General features: G+C 48.9%; 1 protein-coding gene across 1 annotated transcript in view; it reads right to left on the bottom strand.

Moving 5' to 3' along the window:
* Positions 1-22,339, bottom strand: part of LOC115638731 (tyrosine-protein kinase ZAP-70) — a 45,089-nt gene extending 22,750 nt beyond the window's left edge. The window contains exon 1 of the mRNA XM_030540681.1: positions 22,192-22,339. The gene's annotated coding sequence lies outside the window, so the exon portion shown is untranslated. The remainder of the gene's footprint in view (positions 1-22,191) is intronic.
* Between the last annotated feature and the right edge of the window lie 2,127 nt (positions 22,340-24,466).

The raw sequence follows: 24,466 nt of genomic DNA, 5'->3' as shown, positions 1-24,466 counted from the left end.
AGGTGGGCAACAAACAGAAAGATCTCCAAGATATCTGTCATTTACAGCTACCTATAGCCAGCCACAGACCTCGGCATGGGAGAAAACTGCCAGCAACGGTGCATCGCTTCATGACATCTAAACACAACAGGCTGGGCCAAATTCTGCTGTCTGTGACACTGGTGCACATCAATCAAAGTCAGTGGAGTTGCATCAGTGAACCAGGGAGCCGTATTGAGCCTGTTATGACGGCTGTTTATGTCTTCCTGTTATTATTGGTGGTGATATCATCATTATTATTATTATTATTGTTTATTATTAACCTGGTCACAACAAACCCCAGCAATGCAGCTCTCACAGTGGCAGCTGGCCCTTTAAGATGGATGAGGTTCAGCATCACCTGTGCCAGGTGTAGCCTGCCTCCCCAGGTGAAGGAAATGGAGAGGGGCAGGGGGGCCAATGGGATGGCTGCATGTGACTGAGCACTAGGCCTGCTGAGAAATATAAGGCCAGTGTGACTCTCTGGTATGCTTGAGCAGAGCTGCAGGGAGAGGAGTTTGCTAGGAGGAAGATTAGTGAAGCCAGCACTAAGAACCCTCCACCAAGGGTCTGAGCTAGCTAGGATGGAAGGTGGGTTTGGAGGGGGAGATTTGTGGGTGTCTGAATGTTACCTTAATAAACCAGACTCCTGAAAGGAGACATGTTCAGAAAACACCAGCAAAAGGGTGGTGGAGAACAGTGGCAGTGCCTGAAGCCACATGGAAAAGCCCTGCTGTAGCCTCTCCAGGGCTGGTGTTGCCTTAATGAAAGGCAGTGACCGATGTGCGGGGAGGAGAGAGAAACAATCCCCTTGGCTGTCCTCTCGTTAACACCTCTAGCTGGGCCTGGCCTTTCAGAACCGCTGCAAGGGTCTGTTCCCATCCCAGGAAACACAGCAGGGACAAGGGTAGTATGGGTGAAGATCACGCCTGCCTTCCCCCGAGCTCGGCTGCATCTCTCTGGAACGCCAGCAATGCTTGGGGTGGGGGAGCCATTTCCTTGCCCCATTGCTTTTGATTTGCCTACCCTTCCTGCTGGAACATTACTGCTAGGGTGACCAGAGAGCAAGTATGAAAAATTGGGACAGAATGTGAGGGGTAATAGGCACCGAGGTAAGAAAAATCCCCAAATATCAGGACTGTCCCTATAAAATTAGGACATCTGGTCACTCTAATTTCTACAGAGTCCTAGTGGGGATGACACCATGAGGGAGCGGCAGGGCTAAGACTCCAGTGGCTACTACAATGGCACCCAGCCCTGGGCAAGGCAAACAAGCCCCAGCCTGGGGATGTGGGCTTGAGGCAAAGGCGGGAATGAGGTGCGATTGCAAGAGGGGGGGCTGTTTGAAAGGGCTGGTGCTTAAGGCAGAGAGTCAAGGTGGCAGAGCACTGAGACCAACCCAGGCCATGGAGCTGAGAGCAGGGGAGGGAGGTGGAGGGATGAGGATGGAGAAGGGGGAGTGAGAGCAGGGATGCATGTTACATGGGGCCCAGTAATGAGGCATGAGGCACTAGTCTGAGGTGCTCTGAGGGGAGATTTTTATCCATGTCCAGACTGCTTCCCTCCACCCCTTCTCTCTACGGCTGCATCTGCTTACCAGGAGGCTGTGCCCTTGGGATCCCTACGTGGCCGCATACTGGACTTGCTGTGATGGGGGTAGGGCTGGCTAGTTCCAGGGTAGAAACTTTCCCCTGCTCACCCGGCTCCCAACCAATGGCTGCTGCTTCCTCCCGCTTAGCGGCTTGCAACTGCCATGGAACCTTCCCGCTAGGCCTGTGGGGAACTGCTTGGCCCCTGCGGCCTCGTGCACGGCTCCGCCATAGCCCTGGCCTTGCAGGGTTTGTGCCAATAGGTGCGTTGCTGTTATCGGCTGTTGTCAGGCCTTGGAATGGGGTCACTTGGATAACTTAGGCCCATTCACATTTTGCTTCTGTTTTTTGTGATCACCAGTCAAATACAGGTGAATAGATATTGCTAAGAAGAGTCATTTCTTCCTGGAAGAGGGTTTTATTAAGTCTCGGCCCTAAGTGAAATGACTATGTTCATGGTTACAGAAACCCTAGAGAACAAACCCCCTAAACGTCTGTCCTGAGGCTTTTCTTTTGGAAACCTGCACCACTCAGGCTTCACCTGGGACCTGGTCTTCTCTCGTCTAAGGAAGTGAGGAGGTAAGGCTGTGAACTTGAAGGATAGTACTTGGCTGTGTGTTTAAAAGGGTAAATAATTAAACGTCTGCGGTCTCTTTCATCCCTATGGATCCCAGACTGTGCATGTTGAGATTTTTCATCCACCACTGAAATGCAGCCACTTCTGGTGTGGAACATGGTGACCCTTTTGCCCTAGTAAAAACGCACAATTTTTAGGAAGCAAAGTGTAGAATGATTTCTCTGATACCATGGGAGGGAGGTTAGGAAAATACTGCTCCAGGCAGGAAAATGAGGAGAAATCAGAGTTCAGTAAATATCGTCTTTACTTCTCAGCTGTCACTGAAAGAGGATCACTCTTCTGGGGTGGGGTCTGTGGCAGACAGCTGCTTCTGCGTCCCTGTCTGTATCACCCACGTTCCACTTAGCGGATGTCTACACTGCAGCTGGAAGCAAATCTCCCAGCCCAGGCAGACAGGCTTCGAAGCAGCAGCAAGACTTCACTGAAGAGCCCTGAGGGGCCTGTATCAGTCGGGATATGAGCAGCTAAGTCAAATCACAAGCCCCTAACTCAATCCTTGATCATGGTGCCCAGAACCCTAAATTACCAAGATTTTATTGGTTAAATAAATGGAACTTTTGCCCAAGGCACTGACTGCTTGGGCCTGTGCTCCCTGTGGCTCTGCTGACTGACCAACCAACTGCTCAGCACCTTATGGTCCATTATGCATCTTTCTATCTGTGATCTGGTAGCACTGGCTAGCAAGGCTCTGTCTTGGTCCTGTGCTGACTTCCTTCTCCCACCCCAGCAGCTGTTGAGTTTACTGACAACGGGATGGGTAGTTGGTGACTGAGGGGAAGCTCATCACATCTGGGTGGGGAGGAAACTCATGAACCTTTATGCAGAGTGCCCCCACCCCACACACACATGCACACTCCCCTCTACATCTGCTCCCCCAGGCTCAGGGATTGCCACCGATACACATCAGTCCCATCCTGCCTTTTCATCGCGATTCATTCAGTCTCTGCCTGTGCTTCGGCACAGCCACGCTGAGCTGGCAAGAGCCCCCAGAAGGAGCAGCACGCTGATTCTGCTCGAAGGGGAAGAAGAGATCGGGTGATAAAGAATGGAAAAATAATGACACATTCGATTGGTGCAGTCAGATGGCAGTGAAGGCCTAAGCTTGTTCATATCCTGCAGGGGCCTTTTTTCTCTCTCTGTGGTTATTTGTCAAATGCTAATGAGCAGAAGCAATTAGCTCCCATTGCTGTGTGGGGAGGGAGGCAGGCCACCTGCATGGGGGGAGAAGGGGGCCTGGTGGGCATGGCTCAGTCAGCAGTTTGAAAGCACAATTCTCAGCCTAGAAGGCTTCGTATCTGAGCTGTATTTTATTGTGTGTGCATGGGTTGAGGCTTTAATGGTGAGGATCTCTTTGTTACAAGAAAGTTGTTTTCCATTTATAGAGTGCCTTTCATTTTACAAATGGATGTGCAAATTGTAAGCCACAGGAACGAGTGGAATGCAGCCACCTCTGGGGTGGAAAGTGGCTGCTGATTGGTGGTGTGGAGCTGCCCTCCTATCAGTGGGAGCCTAAGAACAGTTCTACAGCCAGGTAAATCGGGAGGGCAGTGTGAAGTCACCCGAGCTGGAGTCTGGTCAGTGTTCTACTGCAAACAGTACCATGGGGTCTTTAAAGACCCAGCAGTGGTCAGGACTGTCTGAGAAGCAGCAGCACAGTGGGTATCTACTGACTTGGTGGTGGTGTCCCTTCTTCGTGCTGACCCATCATGAACACTCCTTATTGGTGAGGGCTGCTGGCTAAGCAGATTTCAATATAGATCTACTTATGCTTTTCCTTGCGTCTCTGCCTATCCAGGTACTCATATGCCCCCATCCGTGTTGTATGGGAGACCCCGGTCAGTATCACCCTCCTGTTCCTTTTCGCAAATGGTCACTAGCTAATTGTTCCCTGTAGGGGTGGAAAAAAGGACAGGAGAGTTCACAGACATCACCTTGAACTCAAAGGGGCTAAGCAGCATTAAGTGAAACAGGACAACTTATGGAACATGGCTGCTTTCGGGCAGTCACTCTTTGCTGTGGTCAGTGACTGACCAAAGAGCAGATGCAAACTTTTTCAATCTAATTCTGGCCATTACCAAAAGTGTCTTGGCTCAGCTAAAGTTGCCATTGCAAAATACTGCCCTGGAGTAGCCATATAAGGTTCCTCTCCTGCAGCAGGATCTCCAGGTGATGGACCCTTTATCTCATGTAGAAAGGGTAAGCTACGGGATCTCTCTGCAAAATTAAGAAGCATGATCCATCTGTCTCCTGAGAACAATCCATGAGAGCAATGCAGGGCATAGAAGGATTTTACTGGTTGTGGCGTTTCATCTAAATTTCATATCGTGTCTGATCTTGACCGACTTAAGCCCTTAGGACATGATCAAATCCTGCACCACTGAAGCTAATGGTAGCTCTGCCATTGACTTCACTGGATGCTGGATCGGGTCATCAGCAAGAAGCCTGCTGAGTTTCAGGGAAGCTGTTGCAGCTATGCACAGACCTGTCTGCCCATGAAATCAGTTCTTAGTATCCTCTTCCCTATGACCAAGATGGTCATTCCCCAGGGTTTTCCTTCTGGGGCATAGTCGTTGGATGGAGGGTTGGGATTCCTTGGCACAAGGGACATCATGTCACCTGGCCTGGCCTTTGGTGTGCGATAGCGGGAGGCCATTGCATTTCTAGAGCAGTTTTTTCCCTGAAGTGGTGGGATGCTCCAGATAAAGCTGGCACTGCGTACTTGCATGCAATGCAACCATAACATCCTGGCTATGTGTCTGAGTGAGCAGTAGAAATCATAGAATATCAGGGTTGGAAGGGACCTCAGGAGATCATCTAGTCCAACTCCCTGCTCAAAGCAGGGCCAGTCCCCAGACAGATTTTTACCCCAGATCCCTAAATGGACCCGTCAAGGATTGAACTCACAACCCTGGGTTTAGCAAGGCCAATGCTCAAACCACTGAGCTATCCCTCTCTGTGGCTAAACTGACAGAAAGGATAGGGGACTAGCTGCCACTCTCTGAAGCCAGATTTCTCCATTAGTGGTGTGTGTTTGGAGCTGAAAGGCGAGGGGGGGGTCTAGTCTTTGCTGCCTATGTGTGAAGAACACACGACTGCTTGTGTCTGCAGCACATGGATTTGATTCAGAGGCTGGAGGACAGGCGCGCGTGTGCACGCACACACTACAGAGATCTGATGGCTCTCATCCCACAGGTCCAGTGTAGCGATTGACTAGCGTTCAGTAACTCTGAGGGTGCATCGAACAAATCCCAGCCTGGTGCTCCCAGCACAGCGTGCGGTTCTGTTCGCTCTGCCAGGGGGGCGCTGTCTCTGGATAGGAAACGCCAAGTCTTTCAAACCAGTAATAACTTGGTTTCAATCTACCTCGGTGCCCCATGCCTACCACTCAGGCTGAGCCCTGTGAGGACACCAGCCACAATGTAGTGTCTCAGCATAAGGGCTCCAGCCCTCCATCTCCATGACCGTCTGCAGTACAGAGCAATGGGCTCCCAGGCGATGGCACATAGTGTGCAAAGGACAGAGAGGCCTGACAGAGCGGAAGTGAAGTGGAAGGATGGGCCAATGGTTAAGGTGCTAGTCTGGGAGTGGGGAGGCCGGAGTGCAGTTCCCGGCTCTGCCACAGACTTCCTGTGTGACCTTCGGCAAGTCACTGAGCCTCTTTGGATAAAGGATGATAACAAATTGGAGGATTGGGCCAAAAGAGATCTGATGAGGTTTAACAAGGACAAATGCAGAGTCCTGTACTTAGGAAGAAAGAATCCCCTGTACTGCTACAGGCTGGGGACTGACTGACTGGCTAAGCAGCAGCTCTGCAGAAAAGGACCTGGGGATTACAGTGGAGAAGAAGCTGGATAGGAGTCAGCAGTGTGCCCTTGTTGCCAAGAAGGCCAATGGCATATTGGGCTGTATTAGTAGGAGCACTGCCAGCAGATCGAGGGACGGGATTATTCCCTCCTATTCAGCACTGGTGAGGCCACACCTGGAGTATTCTGTCCAGTTTTCCGCCCCCACCCCCCCACTACAGATGGGATGTGGACAAATTGGAAAGAGTCCAGCGGAGGGCAACAAAAATGATTAGGGGGCTGGAGCACATGACTTATGAGGAGAGGCTGAGGGAACTGGGGTTATTTAGTCTGCGGAAGAGAAGAGTGAGAGGGGATTTGACAGCACTCTTCAACTAGGGGGGTTCTAAAGAAGATGGAGCTTGGCTCTTCTTGGTGGTGGCAGATGACAGAACAAGGAGCAAGGGTCTCAAGTTGCAGTGGGGGAGGTTTAGGTTGGATATTAGTAAACACTACTTCTCTAGGAGGGTGGTGAAGCAGTGGAATGGGTTCCCTTGGGAGGTTGTGGAATCTCCTTCCTTAGAGGCTTTTAAGGCCCGTCTTGACAAAGCCCTGGCTGGGATGATTTAGTTGGGGTTCGTTCTGCTTTGAGCAGGGGGTTGGACTAGATGACCTCCTGAGGTCCCTTCCAACCCTAATTTTCTATGATTCTATGAACAGTGCTTCCTACTCACAGCAGCACCGTAAGGCACTCAGGTACCCTGGTAATGGGGGCCATGTAAGAGAGCGAGAGAAATGAGAACTATCTTTCATCTACCGCACTGGCCCCGGGTTGTTGTGACCATGCATTTAACAAACAGCTTCTCACGCATGCCTGAAAGCATCGCTGCGTGCTGCAGAGGCAGCCGTCTTACAGGGAGACACTTTACGCCTCGGCCTCTCACCCACACTATATGCCTCATGCTTAAGCAACTGTCAGAAATGTGTGTTTCCAACCACAAAATGACCTGCCAGTGACCTAATCCTCTGCATGTTTGGAATATGTTTTTCTTCTTTAAATTTAGAAAGGGGAGATCTTTAAATATCCTGGGTTTGATGTTTAATCTTATAGTTTAGCTCATCTTTTTATTGGTGTTTGTACTGTAGAGCAGAGGTGGGCAAACTATGGCCCGTGGGCCACATTCAGCCCACGGGACTCTCCTGCCCGGCCCCCGAGCTCCTGGCCTGGGAGGCTGACTCCTGGCCCCTTCCCCACAGCCTCAGCGCGCCCCACTGCTGGCGCAATGCTCTGGGTGGCGGGGCTGTGAGCTCCTGGGGCAGCCCAGCTGCAGAGCCTGGCCTGATCCGGTCTCTGTGCTGCGTGCTGGTGGCGTGACCCGGCTCCAGCTGGGCGGTGCCGCTGTAGCGCTGCCAGCCACCAGTGTTCCAGGCAGCATGGTAAAGGAGGCAGGGAGCAGCAGGGGTTGGATAGAGGGCACGGGAGTTCGGGATAGTGGTCGGAGGGCGAGGGTGTGGATAGAGGTCGGGGGGAACAGGGGGTTGAATGGGGGCAGGGATTCGGGGGGGCAGTCAGGAAGGACTGGGGGTTGGATGGGGCAGCAGGGGGCAGTCAAGGTCAGGGGTCCCAGGGGCAGTCAGGGGACAAGGAGAAGGGGTGGTTGGATGGGGCATGGGTCCTGGGGGGGCCATCAGGAATGAGAGGAGATGTTGGATGGGGCGGCGAGGGTCCAGGGGCGGTCAGGGGACAGGGAGTGGCGGGGTGTGGATGGGCAGGGGTCCCAGAGGGGCTGTCAGGGAACAGAGCAGATTGGATGGGGTAGGATGTGGGGGCCGGGCCACAACCCCCTCCCCTAACCAGCCCTCCATACAATTTACGAATCCCGATGTGGCCTTCAGGCCAAAAAGTTTGCCCACCCCCGATCTAGAGGCTCCAACCCAAGATACAGGTGCTAGGTGCTGTACAAACACACAGCAAGGAACGGTCCCTGCTCTGAAGAGCTTACAGTCAAAACAGAGAAGGCAGAGGGACTTGCCAAGGAGGTCACAGGTGGTCAGTGGCAGAGCTGCCAATTGACTCATGGGTCCCTGATGCCTAGTCTGCCGGCCTAGCCACTAGCACACTCTGCCTCTCGCAATGGGACTCTGATCTCAAGTTGTACTGCAGTGCAAATAAGACAAATTATTAATAATGCCCCTTTTGTTAATTGCATTCTATATCATCATCTCATATTGTGCTTAAATACCTGAGTGATACTCGACTTTACCTTGGCTCCCATCACCCGTGTCTTCACCAATCACTCGGCAAAATGATGCCTCCTTAACCCTAAGTTTTCTAATTCTAGTCAGTCCAGCAAAGGCCAATAGATCATCAAGCTTAAAATGTATGATAACTAGAGCTGTGCGAGAACAGTGGAAAATTATGCAGTTCCAGAAAAAAAATTGGTCCAAGTTGGACTGAAAAGCTGGAAATGAAATTTTTTTCACAGCATAGAAATATCTTGAAAAACTCCAGGCTGGTAAGTGGGCTGGGAAGCTGGCCACCCTTGGAGCCTGGGACCCTGCCCACCTGCTGGCTGGTTGGCCAGTGGGCAGGTGGGCTAGCAGGAAACCAGGCTGACTAGCCAGTCTACCTGCCATTTCCATTGAAAGTCCATTGACGATTTCCACTGAAAGTTTCACCGGAATCGACACAGTTGCGCAGAATGTTTCAGTTCCACTGAGTCAGCATTTTCCATCTGAAAACTGTTGTCGGAAAACTTTTGACCAGCTTGAATGAGAACCCTCAGGCTTCAGTATTTTTATCACGTCACTTCTTAATCATCACCTCAATCTGTTTGTCAGTCCATGCCACCATACCTCCAAGTCAGCAAACTCCTCCGTTCTAGTTATCTTGCTAATCTCCTTATGGTGAATTCCCTTTCGTCTACCTGTACCCGTCCTCAATTCAGATAGGCAGGGTTGGAGACTTTATCCCAAATGCAGTCTGAGCAGAGCTTTACTCAGTGATCGCACAATATCCTTGCATTTCTGTCTTGTCCCCCTGTGCAATAGAAGCCACCAATCTACTAGCCTTCTGTACCGCTGGGACATGTAAAGTTGGATTTGTCAGTACACTGAGTCTCCTCCTCTGTCCTTCACTGCATTAACTGCTCTACTTCACTTCAGGGGTGCTGAGACAATTTGTACAGTGGGTGTGCTGAGAGCCATTGAACCAAACTGTAAATCCTGTATCTGAAGGAAACCAGTTCAAGCCAGAGGGTGTGGCAGCACCGCTCATTCCAGCACTGCCATTTAAAAGCTACTTAGCTTGGATGTCTTCTCCAAATGCATCGCTTTCCACTCGTGTTCAGTTTCGTATTCCACCTCTAAATCCATTCACAGCATTTGTCAAGATTAACCTGCCAAACAGAGTGCAGCAGACAGACTCAGACATGCACAGAGACGAGGACTATCTGTTTGTGCAGCCCCTAGCATAGCTTGGTTGGGATGAAATCCACCATCGTGCAAAAGGTAGCACAAGGTCTATGCCTTACTAGTGAGACAATAGTCTTGTGTGCTGGTCCTCTCAACTTCACCCATTTGACTTCCAGGAGCAGCTCATTTTAGGACCCCTACTTCTGGCCCAGCCCGGCGGAAGTGCTCCTGTCTGCTCGCAGAGGGGTCCGAATGCAAGTAGCCGTTGGAGGGAGAAGTCCATTTTTTGGTGGTCATAATAATGTGACATGCAGATAGCATCTTTCATCAGGAAAAGTCCCAGAGCACTTCGCAAGTTGTTTATATGGATCATTCACCCTCCTCTGCAACGTAAAGTCAGTGGAGCAGAACGACTGTGATGTTCCTCGGAGATGGGATGTCCCAGCCGTTCTGCTGCTGTGACCTTACACAAGTGTCTGGGGAAGGGAAGAATTCGTTCTCCAGTTAAAACTACGGGGGGGGAGGATTTAGAGAAGGCAAACATAATTACCCAAGTTGGAATTTCACCAGGACCTCACGGTTAACGTCTCTACTCTTCAAACATCTGCCAAGAGATCTCTAATGATCACGAGTCACAAGGCTTTTGTATCTCATTTGAAAGGGCAGTCTAGTGGGGCCAGAAGATCCGCGCGTGACAATACCTTTTTTCGATAGCTTGTTTGTCACTAAGCAGTGGTGCTGTTCACTTTTAAGAATACAGACGGTTGAGTGGCTGGAATGGAAGCCGTTGCCAGCTGGGGCGAAAGCCAGCAGAGCCTGGGGTGCATTCATCAGTTCTCAAACAAAGAGAAGTCGTCTTTGTATGGAATAAACCTTTAAAAAGTTGCTGTTTTAAAAAGAAGTGGACACCTGGCCCCCCAATGCAGCTGCCCCTGGCAAACGAAGGAGCCAGGCATCCTGATCCTGCTGTTGTTTATTTCAGCTGGCATCTCAGTATCAGAAAAATGTCAACGAACTAGCAAAAATTCAGAGAGGAGCATTAAAACTGCTAGAGGGCTGGCGGGACTGATTTATGAGTATAATTCTCGTGAACTAACTATGCACATGGTGTATTGGCCAAGCATGACAGGGGGGAAAATGTGATAGCCAACTCCCAGTGTCTGAAGAGCTTGATCACTAAGGAGAGAGAGGAGGCAGTTTGTTAACCTATTCCAAGGGGATATTATTAGTAGGAATGTCCTGGTATTAAGGAAAGGAAAATGTAGGCTGATTATCAGGAAACATTTCCATTTGGGCATGGAACTGTCTCCCCAAGGAAGTGGTGGAAGTCCTATTACTTGAGTCATTTGGAACGGGCCTAGAAAATATACTGTAGGGAATAATCCCACATTGGCAGGTACTGGATGGGATGAGCTAATAGGACTTTCCCATATCTGATTTCTGCAATTCTGTGAGTTCCACCTGGGGAAAATGATTCTCCGGATTTCTAATCTTGGCCTGAGTGTAATGTGAGGCTCGGCGAATGCTCTGTAGAAAACTCTGGAAAAGGTTCCATGGAGAGAGATTCTGCTTCCATAGATTGGAATTCTGTTATCTTTTCTGCTGGCTGTTAAAGGGCTTAAACTGACAGCCCTGAAGAACAAGCTCCCCCTTTTTTGGAAGGTGGCTCAGCCCTGACTTACAAGCCCATCTCTAGTGGAGAAAATCGAGTTCAGTCTCAATGACCTGATCAGTCCTTAGCCTTTGCGTTCTCTGTGCTGCTGCTGGCCCCGGGTGTCTGGCTTGAGTTACTCCAAACCCTTCTTTGCTAAGATATTTATTGCCATTCTGGAGCCAAGTCAATCTTCCTAAGCTTTCCCCATGGCCCTGCTGCCTCGCATACTTGGCACCCTAGGCAAACTCACCGGGGCCGTTAGCATCGCATGTTTGCAGTGGGACATCTGCTCATAACAGGTCCCAGCCCCATTCTACTGCCGCACAGAGACTGCAGCTAAAATCAGCAGCCAAGGGTTAACGTTCTCCCCAGCAAACCCTCAGACATCTGTCATCTCCAGCCACACCCTCCTGCAGTGCCCAGCAACGTCCAGTTATTTCACCAATGTGCAGGCTGCTCCTTGGATCATTTGGTAATAACCCATGAAAACAAACTCTCCTGGGGGAACATTATTGCTCAAGGAACTGGGTTTTTGCCACAGAGCCTTTCACCTCCAGGTCACTGGATTGAAACCAGTCCTGATGAGATGTGATTGGCTGTTCCAGGCTGACAGCTGTTTGGTAGCCCATAGGGGAAATACGTTTGCTGCCTCTGTCTGATTCATAGTGGACTAGCATCCCCATCGCAACAATTAGGTTGACACAACAATCTAGTTGACACCCCTCAACACACACCCAGAAGAGAGTCCAAGAACTGAATTGACTAAGGAGATCAAACTTGCCTTCCAGGTCACAGTGAAGTGTGTTGGTTGGAGGGCATGTGAAAGCTTGCCCTGCTGCAGCCTGGTTGGTGGCTGTTTTGTGCATAGAGAGGGGACTTTAGGATCGGATTCTCAAAAGCACTCGGCATTGGCTTAACTCGGCACCCAGTGAAGTCAAGGTTAAAACTCCCACTGACTTCAGCCAAAGCTGCATACAGCATTGGGCGCCCCTGAAAATCCCCAGCCGTCTCTGGCACCCCTTAGTCCAGAAGGAGGACGCTGGATTGGGGGAGGGGAGGATGCAGTTCTTTATGACCATGGGGCCTTTAGCCAGTCTCTTGTTCATTCACGTGCCCGGGCTGAGTTCCTCTGGACAGTGTCCTTTGGACCTGTTCTCTGCCCGGTGTCCCCCTCTGAATTGCTTGTTTTGATTCTGTGATCTGCACCCCCATGCCTATTCTTTGTCCTCCATAATCTGTTGCTTTTTGGACTTTGTGGCCCCTGATTTGAGGGGAGGGTGGGACAGTAGTCATTTTGGTAGGCTCCACCCACCAACTCAGGATTCAAGAAGGCTGACACTTTTGTCCAATGCCAAATTCACTTAAAAAACCAAAGTACGCTTTAAATAATGATCATATGGCCATGCTGACATCTCACCTAGGGTGACCAGATGTCCTGAGTTTGGGGGCTATTTTTATATAGGCTCCTATTGCCCCCCCACCCCCTGTCCTGATTTATTACACTTGCTATCTGGTCACCCTAATCTCACTTCTGGTTTCGCACTCTGCGTGTGATCACAATCTCTCCAGATAAGAAACAGGCCGTATATGTGCATTTATACACATGAACTGTTCAGCGTCTCAGCTTTTTCCACACAAACATCTGGGAGGGGGCGTGTAATGACTTTCACTGTGAAGTGTCACAGTGCTGAAATGAGAAATTCTTCTCAGTTTTCCATTTGCCCTAGTGACCTCTAAGGGGCTCCAATCTGGTGTGCTGGTGAAACGTGCCATCGGAGGCACTTTAAGCAGAACGACGGGAGGGAGAGGAGGTGGTTGACAGAGTGACAGAAAGGCACGGAGAATGTGATGAATCTGTCTTTGTCTTTTTAAAATTGACACCACTGGCGTCATGAGAAGCAGGGGTGGATGAACCAGTCTGGATAGTCTCTTACGAGATGTTGCCTTAATGGCCTCTTGAAGGACTTTGTCAAAAACATTTGGAAAGTCCAAATAAATGTATTTATTAATCAATTTTACGGCCTCATGGGACCCCAACGATCATCTAGTCTCACCTGCTGTCTAACAGAGGCCAAAACCTTTCCAGGAGGGTAGAATCAGATCAAGACCCACCACATTAATTTCACACATGCCACCAGACATTCATTCTGGACCAGTATAGGATTTGAACCCATGCCCTATAGGTGATGGGCACCGTCCCCGCATCCCACCTGATAAGCTGTTCATCTCCCCTCTCCTGCTCTTTGTCATCTCATTCTTCCTGCACAATGATTTTGCCACACACAAAAGATTTCTAAGCACTTTGGGATGGTACGTTTTTGGCTGAATAATCATTGGTGCTAATCCTCCTGAAAAGTCAAGATTCATTAAATTTTCACTAATGGACAGCAACTGTCCAGATACTGGCAGCTAATGGATAACATAGCCCCAGGAATCTGCAGGCTCAGTGGTTTTACTGTGCAGCGTGCAGAGGTTTGCTTATCCCAAACGCTGTCTGAATTGGGATCGTTCCAGGAGCTCCTGGAAGAATCCAGCTCATCCCGTAGAATCCATCTCCCAACTGGGCCTTGTGGAATTCTGCAAGCAGCCCTGCCAACTCTCGCTGCAGATGAAATGGAAGGTGGAATGTCCTGCTTTGGTTTTAACCCTTGTGATTTGAAGGGTTTTTCAATGTGTGTCAAGGGGCGTGTTAATTCCTCTCCTCCTCTTTGTGAAAACTCGCTATATTTCAGTGCTCCCAGCTGGAGAGCCCTGGAAGAAGCTAGAGAAGAGGGGCCCTTGAGAACCAGGGTTCCTTTCCCATTGACGGACAGATTCAGGGTAGATTATTCCCGATACCATGGGAAATTTGTATTTCAGAAACATTCACTCAGTATTTTTCTTTCCTGGCTGCCCGACATGTCTCTGGCATGTGGCTGTGCATTACCTTAGAGGCAGGTGAAGTGATTACTCGTTCTGCAAAGCACTTTGGGGTCCTTCAGGATAAAAGATGCATTTATTTCTATAGCAAGAGAGAATAATAATGATCCTAATTCATAATGTACTGGGATAGAAAAGACAGGCACTGCCTCAAGGTGCTGCTCCTACTTGCATCTGGCCTGGACTGTTTTTACATAATTACCCCCGCCTGTAAACCATCCCTGCTTCCCTTAGGCTCCAGATTAACATCCTAGCTGCAGTCCACCCACATCCTAGCAATTGCAGGATCAGGGGTGAAGGTGGGGTCTATACTAGGTAGTGTTAGTTGGCACAACCTTGCATGCATCCGCACTTAATTCTGCGTCCTGCTCACACAGCTATTCCCCTACTCCCGAGCAACGTACAACCTTCTACCAGCAGAGTGCCAATGTGGACGTAGAAGTATAAGCAGTCCTCTGACAACAATCCCAGAGTGCAGCTGTCCCTTCAGCACTGCACTGGCTGGTAAAGGCTTTGAACCCTGCTGCCCATGGGTGTCAGTGCCCAGAAGTACATTGTAACCCTGACAGACTCCAGTAATCAGCAGATGGGCTTGAACCTGAGGCCTATGGAGTTTCGGGCATGAGTTTCTACTGCGTGAGCTAAAACCTACGGGACTCTTAGCCAAAGCTATAGCAGACTCTCTAATCTCTAGATCAGTGGTTCTCAACTGAGGTATACATACTCCTGGGGGTGTCCAGCGATCTTCCAAGGGGAACAGCAACTCATCTAGATGTTTCCCTAGTTTTACAACAGGCTACATAAAAAGCACTAGCAAAGTCAGTACAAACAAAAATTTCATACAGTGACTTGTTTATACTGCTCTATACACCATGCACTAGAATGTAAGTACAATATTTCTATTCCAGCTGATTTATTTTATAATGATAGGGTAAATGAGAGAGTCAGCCATTTCTCAGTACTAGTGTGTTGAGACACTTGTATATTTTTGCGTCTGATTTTGTAAGCAAGTCGTTTTGAAGTGAGGTGAGACGTGGAGGTACGCAAGGCAAATCAGACTCCTGAAAGGGGGACAGGAGTCCGGAAAGGTGGAGCGCTACTGCTGTAGGTGCCACTAGAGGGGGACAAAGCACCACATCCAGCAGCCATGGGTTACACAAGCCTCCCATTTTAAAAGCTCAGTGGTTTGCTGCCAGCAACAATCTGTTACCTGCTCCATAGGTGCTGGAACTGGGGTCGCTGCCGCACCCCCTGGCTTGAAGTGGTTTCCATCAGATACAGGTTTTACAGTTTGGTTCAATGGCTCTCAGTCCCCCCACTGTAGAAATTGTTCCAGCGTCCCTGCTGCTATTTCTCTCATCTCTGCAAGCATGGCCCCTGCTCAGCCTCCTGCTGCTGCATGGCCCAGGAGTGAGATTCTGGATCATCTTGGGCTGTGGGCAGAGTAGCATGTGCAGGCCCAGCTGCGACACTCCGGCAGGGTCAGGGGAAGTCGGCGGGAGCTGTGGGGGCTAAAGGCCCAAAATCATGTATGGCCAGGGTCAAACGTGCAAATTCCTGGGTTCACAACTGCTGTGAAGTGGGCAGAGCTTGTGTGAATGTTTCTGCTCCAGAGCGCAGATGTGACACTTCCTTCTGGCTCTTGAAAAATAAGTCGTATTGTCCTGAAACCAAAGGAAGTTTAACTGGGATCCGCTTTCCATTGACGCCACTGGGAATTTTGTCATGCCCTTTGATGGGAGCAATATCAGACCTGAAATGAGCTACCACCAAAGTTATGTTTTACCATCAGATTCCCATGTGGAATTTGGCCTAGGAGCATTAAATGTCTTTTAAAAAGTCCAAGGGAAGGTTTTTAGCCAGCACCAGCCAACCATGCGTTTTCCATTGGGCAGTAGCTGAACTTCCAAGCTGATTTTGTGCCTGTTCATTCATGTAATATTCATGCACTTGTGGAACTCAAGAAAAGTTGAATAAAGATGCAGGGCTAGATTTACCAGTGCAGTCCCGCAGAGGCGCTGGACCTGGGGATGCTGCCACACCCTCTGGCTTGAAGTGGTTTCCATCATATGCAGAGTTTACAGTTTGGTTCGATGGCTCTCAGTACCCCCACTATACAAATTGTTCCAGCCCCCCTGCACTCCAACTGCTTTGCACTGCCCCAGCAGTTATAAATCCACTTTAGCTGGTCAATTCTCTGGGCTCTTGGCTCCTTTGTGTCAGCAGAGCACGGTAAAGCAGCCATCGCGTACTGGTGAACATGACCTTGATTAGTTATAAACCCAAAGAACTCTCCTGCACCTGGTCTGGTCTGAACGATAGGTCTCCCCCGGAGAAATACCTTGCAGCAGAGAGTCTGAGCCCAGGTCTTGACTCGGGCTTGCACTCCAGGGTTAAAAATAATGGCGAAGACATTCCCGATTTGGGCTGGAGCCTGGACTATGAAACTCAGGCTCTAAGACTCTCTGCTGCTGTGGTTTTGTTGCATTGTCGCCATACCATAAGGAAATTAGGTATCCCACTGAAAGTCAATGGGGCCCCTAATTCCCTTTGGCTCATTTGACATCCCAGCCTATGTGTCTGTCTAATATTCTGGGACCAACGTGGCTACAACTATATCTAAGAACACAAGAGCGGCCAGACTGGGTCAACCAAATGTCCATCTAGCCCAGTCTCCTGTCTTCCGACAGTGGCCAATGCCAGGTGCCCCAGAAGGAATGAACAGAACAGGGAATCATCAAGTGATCCATCCCCTGTCTCCCATTCCCAGCTTCTGGCAAACAGAAGTCATTTCAATTTTGACAGTTTTTATTTTTTAAATTGTTAGTCTCATTTTTAACTTTGAAAGGAAAAGTCATTTTAAACTGGAACTCTGGAGATTTTTGTTTATAAATGTTGAAATGTTCTCTTTTGACCATTTGGAAACTTTTTGCGACTTGTTTTTCTAGCCGTAAAATTAGTCAAAACTGGCCCTTTTCCGCAAAAAGTTTCCAATTCAACTCACTGGCATTTGTCGACCCAAAACCCACTGTGTTTGAAAAAAGCCCAGCCAGGTCTATCTGGGAGTGCTCAGCACCCTTGAAAATCAGGCCATTGGTTTAGGTGCCATAATATGGAAGGACGGGATGTTCAAAAAGCCTATGGGAGTTAGGCACTCAATCCTACTGAAATTTAATGGGAGCTGGTTCCTTCGGATCTCTTGAAGAACCCTACACTAGTTGCCTACCATTAGTGGGCTGCGTTTGGAAACAGTGAGGCCAGATTAAGAACAATTCAAGGCAGCAGCGAATGTAGGGCCTGACTTTCATTTACACCAAGGGGCCTTAATATAAATAAGAATCAAACTTCCTGTGCTTAGTCTGCTTTGAAATACTGAGGCTGGTTACGGAGCCATGGGGGATGGGTAGTGCACAGAGGAGAGACCTGAAAGCTTCGATTTTGGTTGAGGTTCTAATGGGGGCAAACGAAATAGCACGCCAATGCAGAACTAATCATTATCTGGGACTAACAGCAAAAACAGATCAGCTGAGCCGACTGGGGCTGCTCCTTGAAGACCCTTAAGTCATAGGCTTAATTTATAGTTGAGGCGCAGCTTAATCGGCAGCCAACACAAGTAGTACAAGAACTGACTAATATTCACACCCGTAGCGAGTGATCTTTAAATGCAGGCTTGGGCCCTGGTCAGTAGATCCCTGGGTCATTGCGAGGGCTGACTCCCCACATCCAAATCATTGCCCTGTGAGCCTGGAGGAGAGCATACCACTGACACTGTTTTCTAAACAGAAGATTTTTTTCCTTTCTTGTTCATCTCCAAAGATGCGTGTAAAACTCACATTAATGCACAAGCTTAAAAGGCACGTTCGTGGGCTCTCCCTTTTTTTAGAGGGCAGCATTAAGGGGGGGGAAGGTTCAAACTTCATCAGCTCTGCTGCATGTGCAAAACGTTATGGGCACTGACGTGCAAGCAGATGTTTGCACGAGACCGGCATGCATTTGTGCAAAGCAGGTGACTCCGTGAAAACGGATGTTGGTGTGCGCTAGTTGCTGTTTCTTGTGTGAAAGGATCCGTTCTGAGTGTGCAAATGCGTTGTTAATTTTTTGCAGGCGAGGCCCATCGTTTGTGGAAGTGGCTTAGATGCTGAATTTTGAAATATCCAGCCCTTAACATCTGCTGCATGGCAAAGGCTGAGAAACATGTTTAGCCCTGATTCAGGGAAACCATTAAGCATGTGCTTAAGTTTCATTGTGCTTACGCCCCAGGAAGCCAATCTTACGTGCTGCCTTGAATTGGGATGGTCTCCTGTCCGCATTGGCCATTGCTAAGGCTTAGACCCAGCTACTCATGGACTAAATCCTCATTGCCAGTCTGCCCTGCAGTCCTCTTGCTGCATGTTCTGCACATGTCCAGGGCATGTCTACACACACAGCTGGGGGGATGATTCGCAGCTCCAGGAGACATACTGGTCCTAGCTCTCATCACACCAACATGTAGCCACAGCTTCGCAGGCAGCGGGAGGGGCTAGCTATGGTCTGGGATGGGGTGTCCCAGAGGAATCTCAGATGCCCCCCCATAGATCCCACCTCCTGTGCTGCAAACCACACCCTAGCGAGGAGGATCCCTCTATTCCCAAACAGCTGACAACGCCACAGCAGAACTGTCGTCACAGCAACTCTACCTAGTTGATCTCGGGGCTACTTTGAAATAGTAAAATGCTTCGTGATCGTTGATGGTCTGACAAACAAATAACCAGCCTGTCTGAGCTGTCGTACTGCCCAGAGATGACAGCCGATTACAACCCAGCTCCACGCCAGCAGCTAACTGGAGGCAACACATTAAAAATGGCAGGGATCTTGGAGGACCTAACATTGAGGGTGCTTCTGTTACATCTCGTTGGCCCATGCACAGAGTAAGGGCATGTGCTGTGATGGTGGTCAGACCTCAAAGCTGTGTCCCCCTGGGTTGGGTCAGTACTGGACAGGGAGATTTTTAAGGGATGTTAGGCTCATGAACTGGCATTTCCAGTTCACTAGGAGGCCCTGTTCCCTTTGGATCAGCAGCAAAGCCATGCTCCTCCGAGGCGGTAGGGATGCTAGGGGTGGAGACTTTCAGAAAAGGTGCATAGCCTGGGCCATCATGTGTGGTCATCAAAGATCCATGGTGATTCTTACATAAACAGGGGTGTTTAACCACCATGTACGTGGCAAAATATCCACTTGGATAAGAACATTTTTTCAGCCTCTCCCTGCAGTTTCACATGGCATCATTCACTTGCTGAGTTTTGTTCTCTGTTAAGAACGGTTGCTGTTTCATCCCAGAGCGGGCTGCATTTCATTGGTAGCTGAAGCAATCCCAGTGCAGTGTGTGAGATAAAAGGCATTGAAAGATCAGTCTCACTAGACAATGCAGATTTATCTTAGAGACTTAGCTGGCCTCCATCACTGCAGAATCCAAGCCTCCCACAATCTTTAATATGTTTATTTTCACAGCCCCCCTCTGAGGTAAAGCAGGGCTGCTCACCACCTTTTTCAGAGGAGAACTGAGGCACCAAGTGTCTGATATAAGGTCACACAGGAAGTTTGGAGTAGAGCAGAGAATTGGACCCTGGTCTCCCAAGACCTAGGCTGATGTTCTAACCACTGGCCCATCCTCCTTATTTAGGATCTGTCCTTTCCAGGAGAGCGTCTAGCATTCCTTCTTTTCTCCCATTGCAGCTAATGAATAAGTGACATGAACCTTGTTCTCCCCTCCCCCATACCGGCTGCTTGTATCTACAGTAGAACCTCAGAGTTATGAACACCAGAGTTACAAACTGACCGGTCAACCACACCCCTCATTTGGAACCGGAAGTGCACAGTCAGACAGCAGTGGAGATAAAAAAAAAGCAAATACAGTACAGTACTGGGTAAATGTAAACTGCTAACAAAATAAAAGGAAAGCGGCGTTTTTCATCTGCATAGTAATGTTTCAAAGCTGAATTCAGTTAGGGTTCAGTTGTAAACTTTTTGAAGAACAACCGTACGTTTTTGTTCAGTTACGAACAATTGAGAGTTCTGAACAGCCTCCATTCTCGGTGTGTTCATAACTCTGAGGTTCTACTGTACTTGTTTCTAGTCTAATACTTAGACTGTAATCTCTCTGGGTCAGGGACCAACGTTTCCTTCCAAGGATGTAAGGTGCCTCGCAAATGGGCCCTCGATCAGGGCCTGGGGGTGGTATTGCAATAGAAACAAAATCATTGATGATAATTAGTCAGGATGAACTAAATTTAAAAATACAGATTAACCACTGGGAGGCAGAGGGAATGATCCCAGACAGACAAATGATACAGTATGCAGCAGAAGTCATAATGCTGACAATCCATATGTTGCAGTCTGTTTAATATTTTGTTATGGTAGCTGGGATTAACAACGGTTCAAAGAAAAGCAGGTGCTCTACAACATATGTGGAATTTCAAGTTATTTCATATTGATTCCCCACATTCTGTCTAGAAAGCCACATCCCAGTTACCCCAAGACCGGTGTTCTGCAACACACTTACATAGGTCTTCACCTAGATGGATATCGACAAACACAAGCTTCTCTCTCTTCCCCCCCCCCTCGATAAAATGTTTCAACCCTGACCTAGAAGGCCATCATTAGGGGTGAAAAATGGTTCAGTCTCAATGGCCTGGCCAGTCCCCGACCTCTTTGCTTCTTTTGCTGCTGGCCCCATGCAGCCAAGGTTTGTGTTAGTCAAGACCCAGCCTTGCTAAGATATTTATTGCCATTCTTGAGCCAAGTCTGTCTTCCCAAACCTTTGCCACTTCGGTGCTGCCTGACGTGCCCAGGACACAGTGCAAAACGTGACATGGCCCTCAACCCATGGCCCATGCACGTCATGTTTACAGGCTAACTTCCCAGTGGAACATCTGCTCGTAACAGGTCCCAGCCCCGTTTTACTGCTGCACAGAGGCTGCAGCAGAGATAGGTAACCAAGAAAACCCTCTGCCCGCTCCTTCATTTCCCAGGCATTGGCCAATTAAAGGACAAATGTGCTCAGGGCATTGGTTGGTTAAAAGACAGTTGCCCAAGGACAGGAGTGACCTTGTCATGTATTGTCTCCTAATTATTGTCTTGGTAGAAAAGAACCTTTATAAAATGTTATAAAACCCTCCATCCACTTTACAAGTTAACATTTAATGCAATTGTGGCTTCATGCCTATTTGTTTATGAAATTGTGTCTTCCTCAACTGTGGTGCCAAAGCATTTTACAGGAATATCAGCATGGCATACAGGAAGCTTTGCGACTCCTCCACGCCAGTAGAGAAAGGATAATGAATGGAAAAAATATAGAAATCAGGCACGGTTGACAAAAATCTTCTTAGATCACCTAATTCCACCCCCCTGCCAAGATAGGAGCCTTCCCTGTGATCTTTTCTCCAGTTCTTTGTCCTGATCTACTTATAACTGACCCAAGTTGATGGAGTTTCCACTGTTTCCCTTGGAAGCTTATTCCACGGTCTAACAAATCTGACCGTTAAGAAAGGTTTCCGGAAACTTAACCTCAAATTTCCTTTGTTCCATTTTTTTCCATAACCAAGCTTGAATTGATGGGATTTTGCAATGTTGCCTGTCTTCACTAGACAAGTGCAGAGCAAGATGAAATGACTAAAAAATTTAGGGAAATAGATGAAAATTTGCCAACAGCCTGTCTTGTGGAGTATAGTTTATGTCGATATTTGTAGGTGGAGAGCCTACGAAGGCCCTCTCTTTAAAGGTGTTCGTGAACAGGTGTCAGGGAATCTCAGCCATGCTCTCCTTCCCGTATTGCTAACTGGGACCAGGGCTTCAGGCTAGATCCCAGTTAGATGGGAGAAAAGGCTCTGGAGGTGAGTCCTGGTATGGAAAAGTTTGAGAGCCACTGGGTAAAAGGATGTCAGGCCATTTTAATCCCTACCCCAAGCTGTCTAACCCCGCTCTGTTTTAAAAGAAAACTCAGGGGGCCTGAAACACTCTAACCTTCCTCCAGTTTTGTTCTGTTGCACCACTCCTGAAATCAACAGAGCAATCCAAGGGTGAAACTGGAGCCATGCAGCGGTGAATCGGGCTCAGCGCATCTGCAGTGATACTTAACAGGCCCTCAGTGCTCTGAGGACATAGAGAAAGATATAAGAGAAGGGACCACGCACTGTAGCTTACCTGACTTTGCAGATGGGGTGAGGGTCCTGGCTGGATTTCTTTACATCAAATACGCAGAAAGAAAGCAAACGATATTCCTGGGTGTAAAAGCAACGTGATGGCTTCAGAAGAGAGCGAGAGGGAAACAGGCCACATCCCATCCCCTCTGCTGACTGACATTCGCAAACCCCCGCCTATAGGTTTCTTTGAAATGTGACCTATTTCCTTGTCGCAAAGACAGGAAAGGAAAGAAGAGAAAAAGGCTCTGCAACTCTGAAGGGGTACAGAGTTCTGAGAACCAGCCCGACATGGTTGCATTACTGCTTGGTATGGAGGAAAACAAAATCAAAAGAAGAAACTGACGTGCCCTGCCTGGAGAGCAAAGTTCATCCACGGAGCAGATGCCATCCGGAAAATGAGCCCTTTGGCACAAATGCACCTTGCTAACATGCCACAGTCCTTCCCTGGAAATCACTGGGGGCTAGAGCGCAGGGAATCTGCGCCTGGCTGCTCTACTCAGACTGCCAAGAAAGGGCCATTTGTATTGCCCCGCTGCTGGTTTTTTGGGATATGACACCCGTTGTAACAGTGCTGGTTCTGGCGGGACCCAACTGAGAGTGCCAATTCAGGACAAATTTCTTCAAGCAGGGCAGTCACTGCCCAAGGCTGGGGTTTTTCCACCTCTAAGGCAAACCAAACCAACCAGACAGAGAGGACTTTGGTTTCACCCCACTGGCTAACCACAAGTCACACAAGCAATTCCCTTAGACACTCCAGTTTGCTAGTATCACCACCAGAGCCACTCATCATGGGGATGAATGGTTATGAAAACTAATGCCCCAGTAAAAGAATAAAGGTTCTCTTGATCCCAAAGGACCAAGCCCCAGATCCAGGTCAATATATAAATCAGATCTTACCCACAAATCACGCTGTTGCCAATCCTTTACAATCTAAAGGTATATTCATAAAAGGAAAAAGATATAGATGAGAGCTAGAATTGGTTAAATGGAAGCAATTACATACAGTGATGGCAAAGTTCTTGGTTCAGGCTTGTAGCAGTCATGGAATAAACTGCAGGTTCAGATCAAGTTTCTGGAACATCCCCAGCTGGGATGTCTCATCAGTCCTTTGTGTAGAGCTTACGTTTGTAGCAAAGTCCCCCCCAAGGTAAGAAACAGGACTGAAGACAAGATGGAGGAGATGCAGCAGCTTTTTATAGTCTCTTGCCATGTGGTCTCCGCTTTCTTTGTCCCAAGGATGAGCTGTCCATCACACGGCATGGAAAAACCTCAGAGTTCTGCCTATAGGCATGTCCCTGCATGTCTTGCTGAGTCACAAGGTGTATCTGCTGTCTCTCAATGGGTCAGTTGTGTAGCTGATGGTCCTTAATGGGCCAACAAGCAGGCTAGGCAGAGCTGACACCAACTTGTCTGGGGTGTAATCCAGAAGCATAGCACAAGTTTGAAATACAGACAGTATAAAACCAATACTTATAACTTTAAATACAAAAATGACACATGCACACAGATAGCATAATCATAACCAGCAAACCATAACCTTGTCTTAGACATCTTATTTGACCCCCTTTATACAAGATTTGGTGCCACTACAGGAACTTGGTTGCCACAATGATCCATATGGTTACAGTTCATGTCAATAACATCACATCTGTCCACTCTCTGAGATCCACCAATCCATTTCATGCTGAACAGCCTCAGATGGGAAAGACTTAGGGTTACCCCTGCACTGGCTGTAAATCACTATCTGAGAGGGGAGAGGATCCACATCCCATTACCTATCCAGCCATCTCGACTCTATTTGTCAGCAGGCAGACCTTGCCTCCTTATGAGAAAAGCTCTATGTTCCTTTACAGGGCGGTAGCAGCAATAACAGTAGCTCATTGCGAGCACCCAGAAGGCACGTCGGGAGGATCTCATTCTGCTCAGTGCCTCTTTCTCCATGGTCTCAGAACAGTGACCAAGCTTTGGCTTTGTCCATCTCCTGTGCTGCTGCATAGAAAAGACCAGGGCCGGCTCCGGGCCACAGCGCGCCAAGCGCGTGCTTGGGGTGGCATGCGGTGGGGGGCGCTCTGCCGGTTGCTGGAAGGGTGGCAGGTGGCTCTGGTGGACCTCCCGCCGGTGTGCCTGTGGAGGGTCCACCGGTCCTGCGGCACCGGTGGAGCATCTGCAGGCACGCCTGCGGGAGGTCCACCGGAGCCGCGGGACCGGCGAGCGGCAGAGCAACCCCCGCGGCGTGCCACCGTGCTTGGGGCGGCGAAATTGCTAGAGCCGGCCCT

The sequence above is a fragment of the Gopherus evgoodei genome, chromosome 22 (genome assembly GCF_007399415.2).
Source record: "Gopherus evgoodei ecotype Sinaloan lineage chromosome 22, rGopEvg1_v1.p, whole genome shotgun sequence".
Classification (NCBI taxonomy): Eukaryota; Metazoa; Chordata; order Testudines; family Testudinidae; genus Gopherus; species Gopherus evgoodei.
The sequence above is the reverse complement of the archived record's forward strand: the minus strand, read 5'-3'. Positions and strand labels throughout refer to the sequence as shown.